Here is a 15937-nt window from a genome sequence, read left to right as displayed (position 1 = left end):
CGCGAATGGAACAGGCTAGGAGGGGATCAGTTAGTGGTATGAGAAGTACTCTCCGCCACGTGGCTTGCGGAGTATTTATGTAGATGTAGACTATACGTTACCAGAGCTCTGAAGATCATTCTGTAACACCTCTTAGATATCGAACGACTTCAGAGATGCGCCACTAGTATAGCCAAAGAGCGTTGTAAACTAAATATAAGTGTTACGGAGATGCTCGTGGAGCTTAAATTTGAATCTTTGGTAGAAAGGGGGGACGCAGTTCTCGCCAAAAACTGTCAGAGAATGTACATTCGACGAAGACTGTGCGACCAGTCTGCTACCACCATCGTTTATCTCCTGCAATGATCATGCGAATGAGATAACGAGGATTAGGGCGCGTGTACAGCCACGACCAATAATGGAATGTGACAGGGCAGAAAATCACCAATATCTGTACGAAATATATTTCACCGAGCATTGTAAGCCCGTCACGGAGAATATTCAGTGATCAGCCAGTACATTATGACCACCTACTTTATAGCCGACGGATAACAGCGGCAACGCGTCGTCGTATGGAAGTAAAGAGGCATTGGTAGATCGCTAGAGGGAGTTGGCACCACATCTGCACCACCAAGTCACCTATTTCCCGTAAATTCCGGGGAGGGGACCTTGAACTCTGATGCCACGTTCAATCTCATCCCAGATGTGTTCGATCGGGTTCAGATCTGGCGAGTTGTGTGGCCACTACATCAACTGGAACTCGCCACTGTGATCCTCGAACCACTCCATCACACTCATGACCTTGCGACATGATAGCCATGAAGGTGTGTATGTGGTCTGCAACGACACTCCTTGTCCGTCACTGTGCCTTCCACGAGCTCCAGTGGACTCGCGGATTCCCACTTGAACGTTCCCCAGAGCATATTGGAACCGCCGACAGCTTGTCTCCGTCTCGCAGTAGAGGTGTCAAGGAGACAACGGATTCGCGCCTTCCCATTGGCTCTGAGCACTATGGGACTTAACATCGGTGGTCATCAGTCCCCTAGAACTTAGAACTACTTAAACCTAACTAACCTAAGGACATCACACACATCCATGTCCGAGGCAGGATTCGAACCTGCAACTGTAGCAGTCGCGCGGTTCCGGACTGAGCGCCTAGAACCTCATGGCCACCGCGGCCGGCCTTCCCATTGGCATGATGAGAAGACATCAGGGTTAATCACACCATGCAACGCTTTGCCACTGCTCCAACACTGCCGACGGTCATCTGCCCATTTCAGCCGTAGTTGCCGATAGCGTGGTGTTAACACGGGCACATGATTGGGTAGCCGGCTTTGGAGGCCCATCGTTAAGAGTGTTCGGTGTTGTCTGTGTTCAGAAACGCCTGTATCCTTTCCAGAATTAAAGTCTGATATTAGTTTCGCCACAGTTCGCGCCCCCCCCGTCCTGTCTTACCGGTCTGCCCAACCTACGACCTCCAATATCTGTAAAGACGGGTGGCTGCTGAAACCGACGATGCCTGGACGTGATTTCACCTCGGCTTCACCACGTGTTGAAGACACTCACCGCAGTACCCCTCGAACACCCGACAAGTCTTGCAGTTTCCGAAATGCTCGAGCCGAGCCACCGGGCCATCACAACTGCCTTCGATCCAACTCAGATACATCGCGCGATTTCCCCATTCTACATACGAACAACACGCTCACTGCTACTACATGCACCGTGCGTGTATCTGACTACCAGTCATTCCTCGCCATGTGACGCTGCTATCGCCTGGACGGATTTATATCGATAGTAGGTCGTTGGTTATAATGTTCTGGCTGATCAGTGTACCTGGAGACCGCAGAAGGTAAGCTGGACATCTCTTACCACGCTACGACCATTGCGCAACAAGATTGGCGCATTATCACGAGAGAGTACACGTTCCGGTTTCTCTGCAGACACAGTTCCGCTGCGGTACGGATAACAGGTGCGTCACACTGTGGGTGTGAAACACAGCGGCAATTGGAAACATACTTCATGGTTGAAGTACGTTGGACGTCACGAGCCTTGTAGGCAAAACGTCTAAACTGCACACAGATTCAAAATGAAATTCTAACAGCATATGGACCAAATTCGACATCGCATCCAACCGTAATGAAACGGTGCCAACAATTTGACCAAGGCCCCATAGACGAGGTGATGCTGATCGGGTAAGGAGACCATCAACATCGACCACAGACGACAATGTCAGTGCAATCAAGGAACTGATTCGTAACTATAGCAGAGTCAGTACTGCGGAGATTTCTCGCTAGTGAACCGGACGAACTTCCCTACATTGATTTTATTCTTATTGTGAGGTAGTGTAGAGCACGTCTAGGACTTCAACTACAGGATGGGTCTAAAAAATGTGGCATGGACGGGTGGATACGATTGGAAGCATTAACGGAGGAGGAGAAAAAGTACAGTTACCTCCAACAGGATGGAGCAACTGTACATACAGGCGGCCGAACCTTAGAGCACATTTACACAATCTTCACGTCTTACAGAGTTGTTGGCAGAGGTCAGTCTGGTCGTGGCCCTAGCTGGCCACCCAGGTCACCAGACTTGTCGGCGTGCGATTACTTTGTGTGGGGAGCCCTCAAGTGTAATATGTATCGCAACAACCCTCATAGTCTTCAAGAACTGCAGCAGAACATTTCGGATGAGACTACAGCAATTCTAGCAGTCCAGCTTCGATCCGCCTTCAGCAGATATGCCTGCAACACCACTAAATTGTGTCATGACCAAGAACCGTTTGTGAATGCAAACAAGCTTCTTTTACGATATACACACTGGAAAAAATCACGCACATTGCAGATTTTCAAATAACGAATGAAATGATGTGGTGGCCCTCAACTACGCACCCTCAGACTCACTGTTGAAATATTAAAAATTTTGGCTGGTTTCGTTGTCTAGGGGCCGGGATACGTAGTAGCCGCATTACAAGCCAAATACTGCTGAGTCTACAAAAACTTCAAGTGGCTCTGAGCACTATGGGAGTTAACTTCTGAGTCATCAGTCCCCTAGAACTTAGAACTACTTAAACCTAACTAACCTAAGTACATCACACACACCCATGCCCGAGGCAGGATTCGAACCTGCGACCGTAGCGGTCGCGCGGTTCCTGACTGTAGCGCCTAGAACCGCTCGGCCACGCGGGCCGGCTGCTGAGTCTACAGTATACAATATGAACATACACATGAATCGAATGGTCGAAGGGCACTTGGCAATTGGGAATGTAACGTAGAAATTTATAAATGAAAGATTTTCTCGAAAACGGTTCAGAACTGTATCTTTCTGTTTACATACGTGAAAGGCCTAGTCGTACCCTACAATACAGTATCAATGTGAGCCAAATCGGTGAGGGGCAAGTTCGGACGGTCCCCCCGTCAGCAGATGTGCACCTCAACAGGCAGTGCTCACTCCATCTGCCGAGATCTTCTACAGTATCGGATATTGTGGTCACGTTGGTTTATGCGACCACTCTCACCCAGACATACAGGCGCGAGGTTTACGGTCACAAAGAACAAGAGGCGTGGGAAAGCAAACGAGCTGTTCTCCTGCATGTGAATGCAAAATCACAATCAACGAGCGCAACATACGCTTTTTGTTTCAACGTTTTCGATGGAAGGTTTGGAACCATCCGCGAAACATTCCAGATCCTGCACCAAGCGATATTAATCTGAAACTTCCTGGCAGATTAAAACTGTGTGCCGGACCGAGACACTAACTCGGGACCTTTGCCTTTCGCGGGCAAATGCTCTACCAACTGAGCTACCCAAGCAGGACTCACGCCCCGTCCTCACAACCTTACTTCTGCCAGTACCTCGTCTCCTACCTTCCAAACTTCCCAGAAGCTCTTCTGCGAACCTTGCAAACTAGCTCTCCTGAAAGAAAGGATATTGCGGAGACATGGCTTAGCCACAGCCTAGGGGATATTTCCGGAATGAGATTTTCACTCTGCAGCGGAGTGTGCGCTGATATGAAACTTCCTGGCAGATTAAAACTGTGTGCCGGACCGAGACACTAACTCGGGACCTTTGCCTTTCGCGGGCAAATGCTCTACCAACTGAGCTACCCAAGCAGGACTCACGCCCCGTCCTCACAACCTTACTTCTGCCAGTACCTCGTCTCCTACCTTCCAAACTTCACAGAAGCTCTTCTGCGAACCTTGCAGAACTAGCTCTCCTGAAAGAAAGGATATTGCGGAGACATGGCTTAGCCACAGCCTAGGGGATGTTTCCAGAATGAGATTTTCACTCTGCAGCGGAGTGTGCGCTGATATCAAACTTCCTGGCAGATTAAAACTGTGTGCCAAACCGAGACTCGAACTCGGGACCTTTGTCTTTCGCGGCACACAGTTTTAATCTGGCAGGAAGTTTCATATCAGCGCACACTCCGATGCAGAGCGAAAATCTCATTCTGGATATTAATCTTTTCGGCGAGCTGAGAGGACTTCTGGCGAAAGAGATTTTCCAACGACGAAGATGTTGACGTAACGGTTCTTGGATCTTCTGTGACCAAGGAGTGGATTTCTGTTGTCGAGGAAATGCAAGATTAGTAGGACGCTCCGGCCATTGTCTACAAAGACCTGGTGACAACGCTGAAAAATAGAGTTTGTTTCTCTGTCACTTTGAATTGCAGTGCAGCGGTAATTAAAAGTTACTTGGCCTGCCGCAATAATGTGTAAGTTGTTGTTTTAAGTTTCCTCGTATGCAAATATAGACCACGATGGAGACTGACTTTCTTTCCCTCGTTCGAACCACAAAATAAGAAAATTCTGTCAAGTCTCAAAATGAACAAGCGGAGGTAATATTAGTGGCTAGTGCTAGATAAAAATAAAAATGTCGTTGCAGACAAAAAGTGGCTACGAATTAAAGTTTATTACTTCTTCAGTTTCGTTACCTCCGCTGACAGCGTAAATTACGGCAGCGATAAAGAGCAGTAAAAGTGAACGTCCAATTTGCTGCTCTCACCCGGGGGTCGTTAACGGCCTCTGGAGAGCGCTAAACGCGTCCGCACACGCACATTACAAACAGTGGAACCCCGGTGTTCCGCGTCTTCTGAGATATCTCAGGGGAGTGGGGTACGTCGCGAGGACCTCGGACCAGCCGAGAGTGGGATGTGCTACCTGCCAGCTGCGCTGTAATCCGGGGCAGATAAAAGCTCCGATAGCGCGCGGCCACTTACACCGTGTCATGCCGGCGTGCATCCGGCTCTGAAAATTGCCGCATTCGCAGTTCTAACTTTGCGAGTTTCTTAGAACGCAATCTCACTGTGGACTCTGCCTGCAACTGTATTCCACAGAACGCAGCTGAAGGAAGCCTATCAGACGCAGCGCAGATACATGCAACGTTCAGATAAGCTATTTTAGTCGTGCCTAGGTCCCCTACGAGAATTCTTCACCTCATCTGGTCACTTATGTCTCTTCGTTCAAATGCGTCAACGATGCTGCTATCTCTATGAATTCTCGGATTCCCAATGGTCTCGGCACAAACAAAAATGCCGTCGTCTCCAGGCAGACAGTCAGATGAAACCGTCACTACACGAGAATGAAACTACTCTGACGCATGATAGACAGTGGCGGTAAGTCATTAACATGTAGCTGGTATTTTGTGAGCTTACTATTAACTCATTCAACAGCGAAGTATAGTTAGGGTTTCTAGTCCCATGAACAATGGGACGCCCCACCGCGCCACTGTCCGCAGGTCGTGGTCGTGCGGTAGCGTTCTCGCTTCCCGAGCCCGGGTTCCCGGGTTCCCGGGTTCGATTCCCGGCGGGGTCAAGGATTTTCTCTGCCTCGTGATGACTGGGTGTTGTGTGTTGTCCTTAGGTTAGTTAGGTTTAAGTAGTTGTAAGTTCTAGGGGACTGATGACCATAGATGTTAAGTCCCATAGTGCTCAGAGCCATTTGAACCACCGCGCCACCTCGCTCGGTAATCATACTGTAAGCAGGCTGTTTAGCTTTTTATGTTGGTAACGCCACGTAGCGCTCTGTATGAAAATCACTGACTGTGCTGTGTGCAGTCTGAGGCTGGTTGGCATTGTTGGAATATTTGGTATTGTAGTGTTGGGCACTTGGATGTGAACAGCGCGTAGCGTTGCGCAGTTTGAGGTAAGCCTTCAGCAGTGGTGGATGTGAGGATAGAGATGGCAGAGTTTTGAGAGCGGACGATCTGGACGTGTGTCCGTCAGAAAAACGAAATTTGTAAGACTGGATGTCATATATAATATATATATATTATGACTTTTGAACACTATTAAGGTAAATACATTGTTTGTTCTCCGTCAAAATCTTTCATTTGCTAAGTGTGCCTATCAGTAGTTAGTGCCTTCTGTAGTTAGAATCTTTTATTCAGCTGGCAGTATTGGTGCACGCTGTATTGCAGTAGTTTGAGCAACGAAGATTTTTGTGAGGTAAGTGATTCATGAAAGGTATAGGTTATTGTTACTCACGGCCATTCTTTTGTAGGGATTACTGAAAGTCAGATTGTGTTGCGCTAAAAATATTGTGTGTCAGTTTAGTGATGATCAGAATAAGTAAAGAGAGAAATGTGTGAGTACGTTCAGTTTTGCTCAGCTGTTTGAAAATCGAATAACGTAAGAGGTTTACCAGCACAGTAATTCATAAATTTATCTAAGGGGATGTTTCATATGCCGACCCTTAGCTGAGGATACCTCACTGGAACCTTCTGATTTTTTCTTGTAGTTTGTGTAATTCGTGAAGCTATTGTTTATTGCTAGCGCGTAATTGTAGAGAGAATCTCCTTTGTAGTTGCAGTCTTTCATTGTTGTACAGTAAAACAGTTGTGGCATGTATGTAGATTTGCACCAAGTAATTCGCAGCTGCGCTTGCAATTACTAGATATTATTTTCAGTGGTATTTTGATGCATTTTCTTGTTCTTGCTCTTCAAATTGTGCTTTTCTTGTTATCGTGTGAAATACGTGATATTTATGGCGTGTGAAAAACGTAACACTAGGCTCCCAAGTAAATTGAGAAACGATAGTGACGACGAGCGTAGCTTACCAGCACCGCTGTGTAATGAATTAACAGACATTCAAAGTAGTAATTTGGTAATTGTACACAGGGAAATGGAGCGGGCGGCAAATAATGGAGTAGACAGTGAAATAATTAGTGAACAGGGAAGCATTATCGATCGATCGGTCGGCAACAGCTCTCCTCAGGATTCCGAAATGACAGGACAAAATTTTGCAAATACTGTAGATTAAGGTTTTGTGTCCCCACCTTTTTCTCAATTAAGTCAAGACCCATCTTCTGCTTTTCAAAATGCGAATGTTGCCAGTGCAAATGCACTGCCGAAAAGCATAGAGGAACAGATTCCAGACACTAGTATATTATTATTGCAATTAATGCAACAAATCAAACAAAATCAGAGACAAACGCAGCAACAGCTTCAAAAGTTAGACACAATGTAACAACACCAGAGACAAACACAGCACTGTCAGTAATTTTCATACGGAGTGCTACGTGGCGTTACCAACATAAAAACCTAAACAGCCTACTTACAATATTACTAAATCGGCTCCTAGAAAGTCAATACATTAGATAATAATGATTGCTGTATTACTGACGCTCTCCCCAGACTATTCAATAATATTGTGCAATAATAGTGTGATTCGGATAAAGACGCTGGTGCTGTGATAATTGCTCTACTTTGTTGCAAGCAGAGAGAGAAGGTGGATCAAGAATGGTTCAGGAAGCGACTAAGATCAGTAACGAACTAAGTTTGATGGTCCAACATTTGATACATTCCTGGAAACTGTTCTCCCTATACGTTGACGTCTCCATGCATGCGCACTTTCTAACCCCCCCTCCCCCCACCCCTCCATCCACCACCCAAGATAAATTTCGGCGGACGTCGATATTCCCATCTTCAAAGAACAAAATAATACAGTTAGAGACGCAGTTTCACTTAGTCAGCGCTTATCTATTAAGCTACGATACATTGCTACTTGCAATTCTTTCGAAGATTTGAAGTTTCTTCCACTGCAGTTTCACCTTACAGTATATGAAAAACAGATACGGAAACTGTCATGTAGTAATACGTTGTAATGCCCCCACGCCCATCTTTCTAATTCCATCTGTTGTTCACAATAAGTAAAGTCTTTTATGAAGATTTGAGGGGAGCGAGGATTGCAATAAATTTTCTAGTTTACTTAGCTCGTCATGTATAGTTGGCTCCGGCTTTTCTTGTCTAGGGGATCTGATTCTTTAAGCTGAAAATGTCACGTTTTAGGTCCTCACGATTGTACTTATCTAAATAAATTTGAAGATTGTTGTTGAAGAACTTTTGCTTTTACGTAAATATATTTTTTCACATTTTAGTATATCATACAGTCTTTTGACTTTCCTCATTAACAAAGGCGAAATTACATCGTTCGCACAAAATGTAAAAATATGTCCGATCACATCAGAGGCATGTTTACGACTCTTACATTCGGCGGAAATAACCATATTCCAAAGGGCTTACAGTTGTTCTTAAAAAGAGAATTCCTACTAGCTTCTGTTACATTATTACTTTCGATTTTATTTCATAAATGAATCCAGAAATAAATATAGTAACCAGTACAGTATTGCGTAGTTAATAATAAAAATTTTAAGTGTGCCAATAGTTCGTAATTTCAAATGTTTCTAAACCATAATTTAACTTCACATTCAGAAGTAGTACTTATCGATTGTAGCATCGAGACTAAATCATTTTACAAAGTAATTCATTTTCATAAATTTTAGCGTGAAATATAACACACTCTGTATAAAATTATGTGAAAGCTTTCAGAAAAGCTACTGAAATAATACTAGCCTGTACAAAATTCCAAACATAATACTGGTATCGACAACTACTGTTGAGGAAAAGTAATGCTAGAGGAGGATGTCCCATTACAACGTGCACACACTAAAGGATTATATTCGGGTAAGTACTGTATACACAGAGATAAATATCTGTACCTACGTTTATTCATAACTTTGCATTTATCACATTTTTTTCAAAATATGATCTTTCGTGGTTGTTCCCTACATTTTCTGAGGAACGACTTTTACGCCTACGATTCATCATTCTTAAAACTTTGTTTTTGTATTCGTTTATGCTAACATTCCACGAAGCCGGTAATATCTATACATTTCGACGTACTGCAATAACAAAGCTTCATCTTGTTTCAAATTCATTTTCCACTCCACAACAGCAGCAACAATGACAAGAATAACAATAAAAACTAATCTAGCCTAACGTCTTTCGTCTGTGTAGGACGCGAGAGACTGCCAAAAATATTGAAAATATGGTCCACAACATTTCCGGGCAGTAAAATGTATTTGCAAAGTTTTTGATATTCTCAGCATTATTGCCCTTTGTCTCAATCTCACTGCTGCGCTCTCAATACTACTGGGCACTCGGAAAATAATGTCGATATTATTGACCATGTAAGTGCCAATTAAAGGGCTAAAACGGTCACACGAGTCCAGTTGCAGGTTGCCTATCGAACGGCTTCCAGGTGAAATCAGTGAAAATTTTGAAGTCATAAACTTTTTACATTCTTTATTTTGTTGGGGTGTCAGCAAGAAAATGTTTCTTATTGGTTTGCAGTTATGTGCAAATTTTGTCGCTAAATGCTCTCATTCTCAAATACTAGACGACTAGAGTTCGGGTAATTTGAGCACCTTGACTTACGCTGCCTGGAAACACACACACAGTTTCTGGCTCTAACAATTCAATTACTGTCTTAAATATTTCAAAAATGGCTCTGAGCATTATGGGACTTAACATCTATGGTCATCAGTCCCCTAGAACTTAAAAATAGTTAAACCTAACTAACCTAAGGACATCACACAACACCCAGTCATCACGAGGCAGAGAAAATCCCTGACCCCGCCGGGAATCGAACCCGGGAACCCGGGCGCGGGAAGCGAGAACGCTACCGCACGACCACGAGCTGCGGACGTTAAATATTTCACTTAAGATTATACTTCCTAACGTGCAAACTATGACAGCACTTTAAAATTTAAAATTTCAGTCAACAACAATGTAAAATACATAAAGAAATTTTTTTTTGCCCCGTCGTAAGCGCCAAACCTCATGCTCCAATAAAAAAACAGGGAACGAGAGCATATCACTCCGACTGAAACAAATAGGGCTCAAAAGAATAATAATGGTCACCTCATAGTGAGAAACGTCACTCACCAAAGCTGTATGATAGTAGACTCAGGCTCTGAAAATTTACTCAAAGTTTCCGTTTTCATTCATTTAGAAGATATAGTCGACACGCACTTCGTCCAATGTGGCGTCAATTGAAAAGACTTGCAACTCGGCGACCGAACTTGCCCAGGAGGGGGCTCCTGGCCATCAATGCCATACGATCATTTTTCATTTTCTCAGTATTGTGTTTCTGAAAAACCGTATATTAAATTTCATATCAGGATGTAAGGAGTTTATGAGCCCCTCTGAAGATCCTGCCGTGACGAGGACACAGACCAAGATAAAGCTGTAAACATACAATATCCGAGCAAAAGTTTCTGGACACCTATTAGTGGTCATTAATATGGTGTGTGTCAACCTTTGGCATTGACTACTTCAACTCTTCTGAGGACACTTTCAATGAGGTGATTAAATGTCTAGGAATGGCAGCCCACTGTTGCTCACGAGCCGAAAACAGAGGAGGCTGTGATGAAGGACGCTGGGGTCTGGAGTGAAGTCAATGTTCTAGCTCATCACAAAAGTGCTTCATTGGGTTCAGGTCGGGTCTCCGGGCAGGCCAGTCGATTCTATTCTATTCCGGGAATGTTACTGTCCACAAAACAAAAGAGAAGTAGGAGTAATCCGCTGAATTACAGGCCTATATCACTAACGTAGATTTGTAGTAGGGTTTTGGAACATACACTGTATTCGAACATTATGAAGTACCTCGAAGAAAACGATTTATTGACACAAAGTCAGCACGGATTCAGAAAATATCGTTCTTTTGAAACACAACTAGCTCTTTATACTCATGAAGTAATACGTGCAATCGACAGGGGATGTCAAGTTGATTCCATATTTTTAGATTTCCAGAAGGCTTTCGACACCGTTCCTCACAGGCGTCTTCTAACCAAACTGCGTGCCTACGGAGTATCGCCTCAGTTGTGCGACTGGATTCGTGATTTCCTGTCAGAAAGGTCACAGTTCGTAGTAATAAACGGAAAGTCATCGAGTAAAACAGAAGTAATATCCGGCGTTCCCCAAGGATGTGTTATAGGCCCTTTATTGTTCCTGACCTATATTAACGACATAGGAGACAATCTGAGTAGCCATCTTAGATTGTTTGTAGATGATGCTGTCACTTACTGTCTTGTAAAGGCATCAGATGATCAAAACGACTTGAAAGAGATTTAGCCAAGATATCTGTATGGTGCGAAAAGTGGCAATTGACCCTGAATAACGAAAAGTGTGAAGTTATTCACATGAGTATTAAAAGAAATCAGCGAAATTTCGATTAGGCGATGAGACACACAAATCTGAAGGCTGTAAATTTAGCTACATACTTAGGGGTCACAATTACAAATAACCTAAATTGGAACGATCATATAGATAATATTGTGGTGGAGAAAACAAAAGACTGCGATTCATTGGCAGAACACTTAGAAGGCGCAACAGGTCTACTAAAGAGACTGCTTAAACCACGCTTGTCCGTCCTATTCTGGAGTATTGCTGTGCGGTGTGGGATACTCATCAGGTGGGACTGACGGATGACATCGAAGAAGTGCAAAGAAGGGCAGCTCGTTTTGTATTATCGCGAAATAGGGGAGATAGTATGACAGACATGATACGTGAATTGGAGAGGCAATCATTAAAACAAAGGCGTTTTTCGTTGCCACGGTATCTTCTCATGAAATTTCAATCACCGGTTTTCTCCTCCGATTGTGAAAACATTCCGTTGGCACCCACCTGCATAGGGAGAAATGATCATCACGATAAAATATCAGAAATCAGGGCTCGTACCGAAAAATTTAAGTGTTCGTTTTTCCCGCGTGCCGTTCGAGAGCGGAACGGTAGAGAGACAGCTTGAAGGTGGTTCATTGAACCCTCTGCCAGGCACTTTATTGTGTACAGCAGTGTAATCACGTAGATGGAAATGGAGTGCTTCACAGATGATGCTTTATGATGGGGTGCGTTGTCATGCTGATTCAGTCATCGCCTGCAAACTGTTCCTCTACCATAAGCAATACATGATGCTGTAAAATGTGTTCGTATCCTTACGCATTTAGAGGTTTCTCAATCATAATAAGGGGATCACATCCTAAGAACGAAAAACACACCCATACCGAAACACCACCTCTGCCATACTTCACCGTTGGCACTACACTTGGGGACAGGTAAGTTTCTCCATGCATTTGCCAAATCCAAACCCTTCCATCGGATTGCCACAGGTTCACTTCAGGTCGCTCGTTTCCATTCATCCCACGTCCAGTGTCGTCGTCCTCTACATCACCTCAAGCGTCGCTTAGCACTGACAACAAAACTGTTCCATTATGCGGAGCTGCTCGATCTTTGTACCACATTCTTTTTAAGTCGCTAAGGCCGGTATTACAATATCAAATTTCTTTGCCCAAAATCTTTGTCAAAGAAATTTGATGGTGTAATAGGGAACTTTGTCAAATATTTGATCAAATCTAGGGCATCGCTGTAGATTTGATCAAAGAAGTCGCTTGCCTTCTGTTCACTGCAATGTGATACGTTACCACGTGGAGCGCTAGCATCGCTGCAGTGTTCTGTCGTCTATAGTGTTTTTATAAACATTGCTGGTAAATACAATTGGTGTGTACCGACAACTACAATATTAATGAGATTATGAAGCTGATGAGGCGCTTTACAACGTGAGGCACACTGAATATAAAAACAGATTAAGGAGATTGGAGACCTAATCCAACCCAACCCTCTCCTGTAGCAAGGAATCGGAGTGTTACAGTGAGCCTGTCTTCTGCAGATGTAGCAGTTCTTAAGTGAGTATTGTGCTTTGTGATATGAGGATACACTTCACTGAGCACATACAGAAATGTATGCTCATCCGTTCTTAAGTAACTGATGTACGACTTGACGTCCTCCACTATAAGCTCACGTAACACGTTTTGTTGAATGCTTTTATCGTGTCGTCGTAAAACCCACGGCTTCACCCAGGTACGTTGACCTTGATTTTGTTGAATGCTTTTATCGTGTCGTCGTAAAACCCACGGCTTCACCCAGGTACGTTGACCTTCCCCCCCCCCCCCCCCCCCAATTCTCTTCCGCATGTGCACACAGTACAATTGTGGTACATGCTACTGCTGTTGACAACAAATTGTTGTCAGCCATCTTGAACTTTGACGGAAAACATGATGACAGTGTAACACCCTTTTTTTGCGCCACGTCAAAGATCTTTGTCAAATATATTTGAGGAATATTTGATCACATCTTTGATCAAATCTTTGACAAAGAAATTTGATAGTGTAATACCGGCCTAAGCACAGTTACTGTAATAGCTGGATTGCTGCTAGCACTTTGGAACTCACGAGTGATTCCTTCCCCTAATTTCATGCGCTGTTTTCACAATCACTCTGCACAATGCTTGACGCTCCCTGTCCAACGGCACATGACATCCGCCTGGTTTTGGTTCAGCTGTGGTTTTTCCTTCGCCTTTCCACTTCACAATCAGATTACCCACAGTAGACTTGTGTTGGTTTAGAAGGGCTGAAACGTCACTGCTGCAATTTCTCTTACTCAATTGACATCCAGTGACTAGTCCATGTCCAAAGCCATTAACCTATCCTGACCGGCCCATTCTGCTGTTACGGCTTGTTTACTGGCGAACTTTTATACTGGTGGCTGAAACTCTCATGACATTTAATATACTACTGGCTCAAAAATTGCTACACCATGAAGAAATGCAGATGATAAACGGGTATTCATTGGACAAATATATTATACCAGAATTGACATGTCATTACATTTTCACGCAATTTAGGTGCATAGATCCTGAGAAATCAGTACCCAGAACAACTACCTCTGGCCGTAATAACGGCCTTGATACGCCCGGGCATTGAGTCAAACAGAGCTTGGATGGCGTGTACAGGTACAGCTGCCCATGCAGCTTCAACACGATACCACAGTTCATCAAGAGTAGTGACTGGCGTATTGTGACGAGCCAGTTGCTCGGCCACCATTGACGAGACGTTTTCAATTGGTAAGCGATCTGGAGAATGTGCTGGCCAGAGCAGCAGTCATACATTTTCTGTATCCAGAAAGGCTCGTACAGGACCTGCAACATTTGGTCGTGCATTATCCTGCTGAAATGTAGGGTTTCGCAGGGTTTGAATGAAAGGTAGAGCCACGGGTCGCAACGCATCTGAAATGTAACGTACACTGTTCAAAGCGCCGTCAATGCGAACAAGAGGTGACCGAGACGTGTAACCAATGGCACCCAATACCATCACGCCGGGTGATACGCCAGTATGGCGGTGACGAATACACGCTTCCAATGTGCGTTTACCGCGATGTCGACAAACACGGATGCGACCATCATGATGCTGTAAACAGAACCTGGATTCATCCGAAAAAATGACGTTTTGCCATTCGTGCACCCAGGTTCGTCGTTGAGTACAGCATACCAGGCGCTCCTGTCTGTGATACAGCGTCAAGGGTGACTGCAGCCATGGTCTCCGAGCTGATAGTCCGTTCTGCTGCAAACGTCATCGAACTGTTCGTGCAGATGGTTGTTGCAAACGTTGCAAACGTCCCCATCTGTTGACTCAGGGATCGAGACGTGGCTGCACGATCCGTTACAGCCATGCGGATAAAATACCTGTCATCTCGACTGCTAGTGATACGAGGCCATTAGGATGCAGCACGGCGTTCCGTATTACCCTCCTGAACCCACAGACTCCATATTCTGCCAACAGTCATTGGATCTCGACCAACGCGAACAGCAGTGTCGCGATATGATAAACCGCAATCCCGATAGGCTACGAACCCGACCATTATCAAAGTCGGAAACGTGATGTTACGCATTTCTCCTCCTTACACGAGGCATCACAACAACGTTTCACCAGGCAACGCCGGTCAACTGCTGTTTGTGTATGAGAAATCGGTTGGAAACTTTCCTCATGTCAGCACGTTGTATGTGTCACCACCGGCGCCAAGCTTGTGTGAATGCTCTGAAAAGCTAATCATTTGCATATCACAGCATATTCTTCCTGTCGGTTAAATTTCGCGTCTGTAGCAGGTCATCTTCGTGGTGTAGCAATTTTAATGGCCAGTAGTGTAGTCAGCTCTGTATTAGATAGGGGTGTCCGGATACTTTCCAGCAGATAGTGTACTGAAATTGGACCTGCCTCAGCAGCTGTTGTTCAGGACAGACGGTATCGCTACTCGTTTCCAAGTCGGCTAGCAGTGGTAGCTACTTTACCGAAGACTCTCAGAGATGAGGGCCTCGGTGTTGTGGGAGCCGCAGAGCGGTACTCGGCCGCCGACGACCACCGCCATGCTTCGCAGTTGGAGGCGGATGCTGGTGCCCGCTTTATGGCCAGATCTGAGCTGACCTTTTCTACAACCGCGGGACGTGACCAATTCTTGCCCTCAGTTCATCGCCGTTGCGGTTCACCTCCGCGGACGAATTGCCAGCGCTCTCTGCACCTCGGCCGTGCCGTAACGGTTTCCGGCAAACCGCTCCTCCTCAGTACAGTGCGTCGGACACTGTCAGTAGCTCCCTCCAGTGTCCCAGTGTCGATTTCCTTGCATCCTTTAGTAAGTGATGTGCTACACTCCTCATGCACACAGCAATGACAGTGCTTTGTGAGCGGGAAAATGGCATTATGGAAGGGACCTTTAAACTAAGGAACCCTTTCTACTGATAGTGCTGCAAGCAAATCGAGGTAGCCTTTCAAGAGTTTGTAAAGCCGGACAGAGGCATGAA

This window comes from Schistocerca americana, chromosome 3, assembly GCF_021461395.2.
Source record: "Schistocerca americana isolate TAMUIC-IGC-003095 chromosome 3, iqSchAmer2.1, whole genome shotgun sequence".
In the NCBI taxonomy this organism is placed as follows: Eukaryota; Metazoa; Arthropoda; class Insecta; order Orthoptera; family Acrididae; genus Schistocerca; species Schistocerca americana.
Note: the sequence above shows the minus strand (reverse complement) of the source record.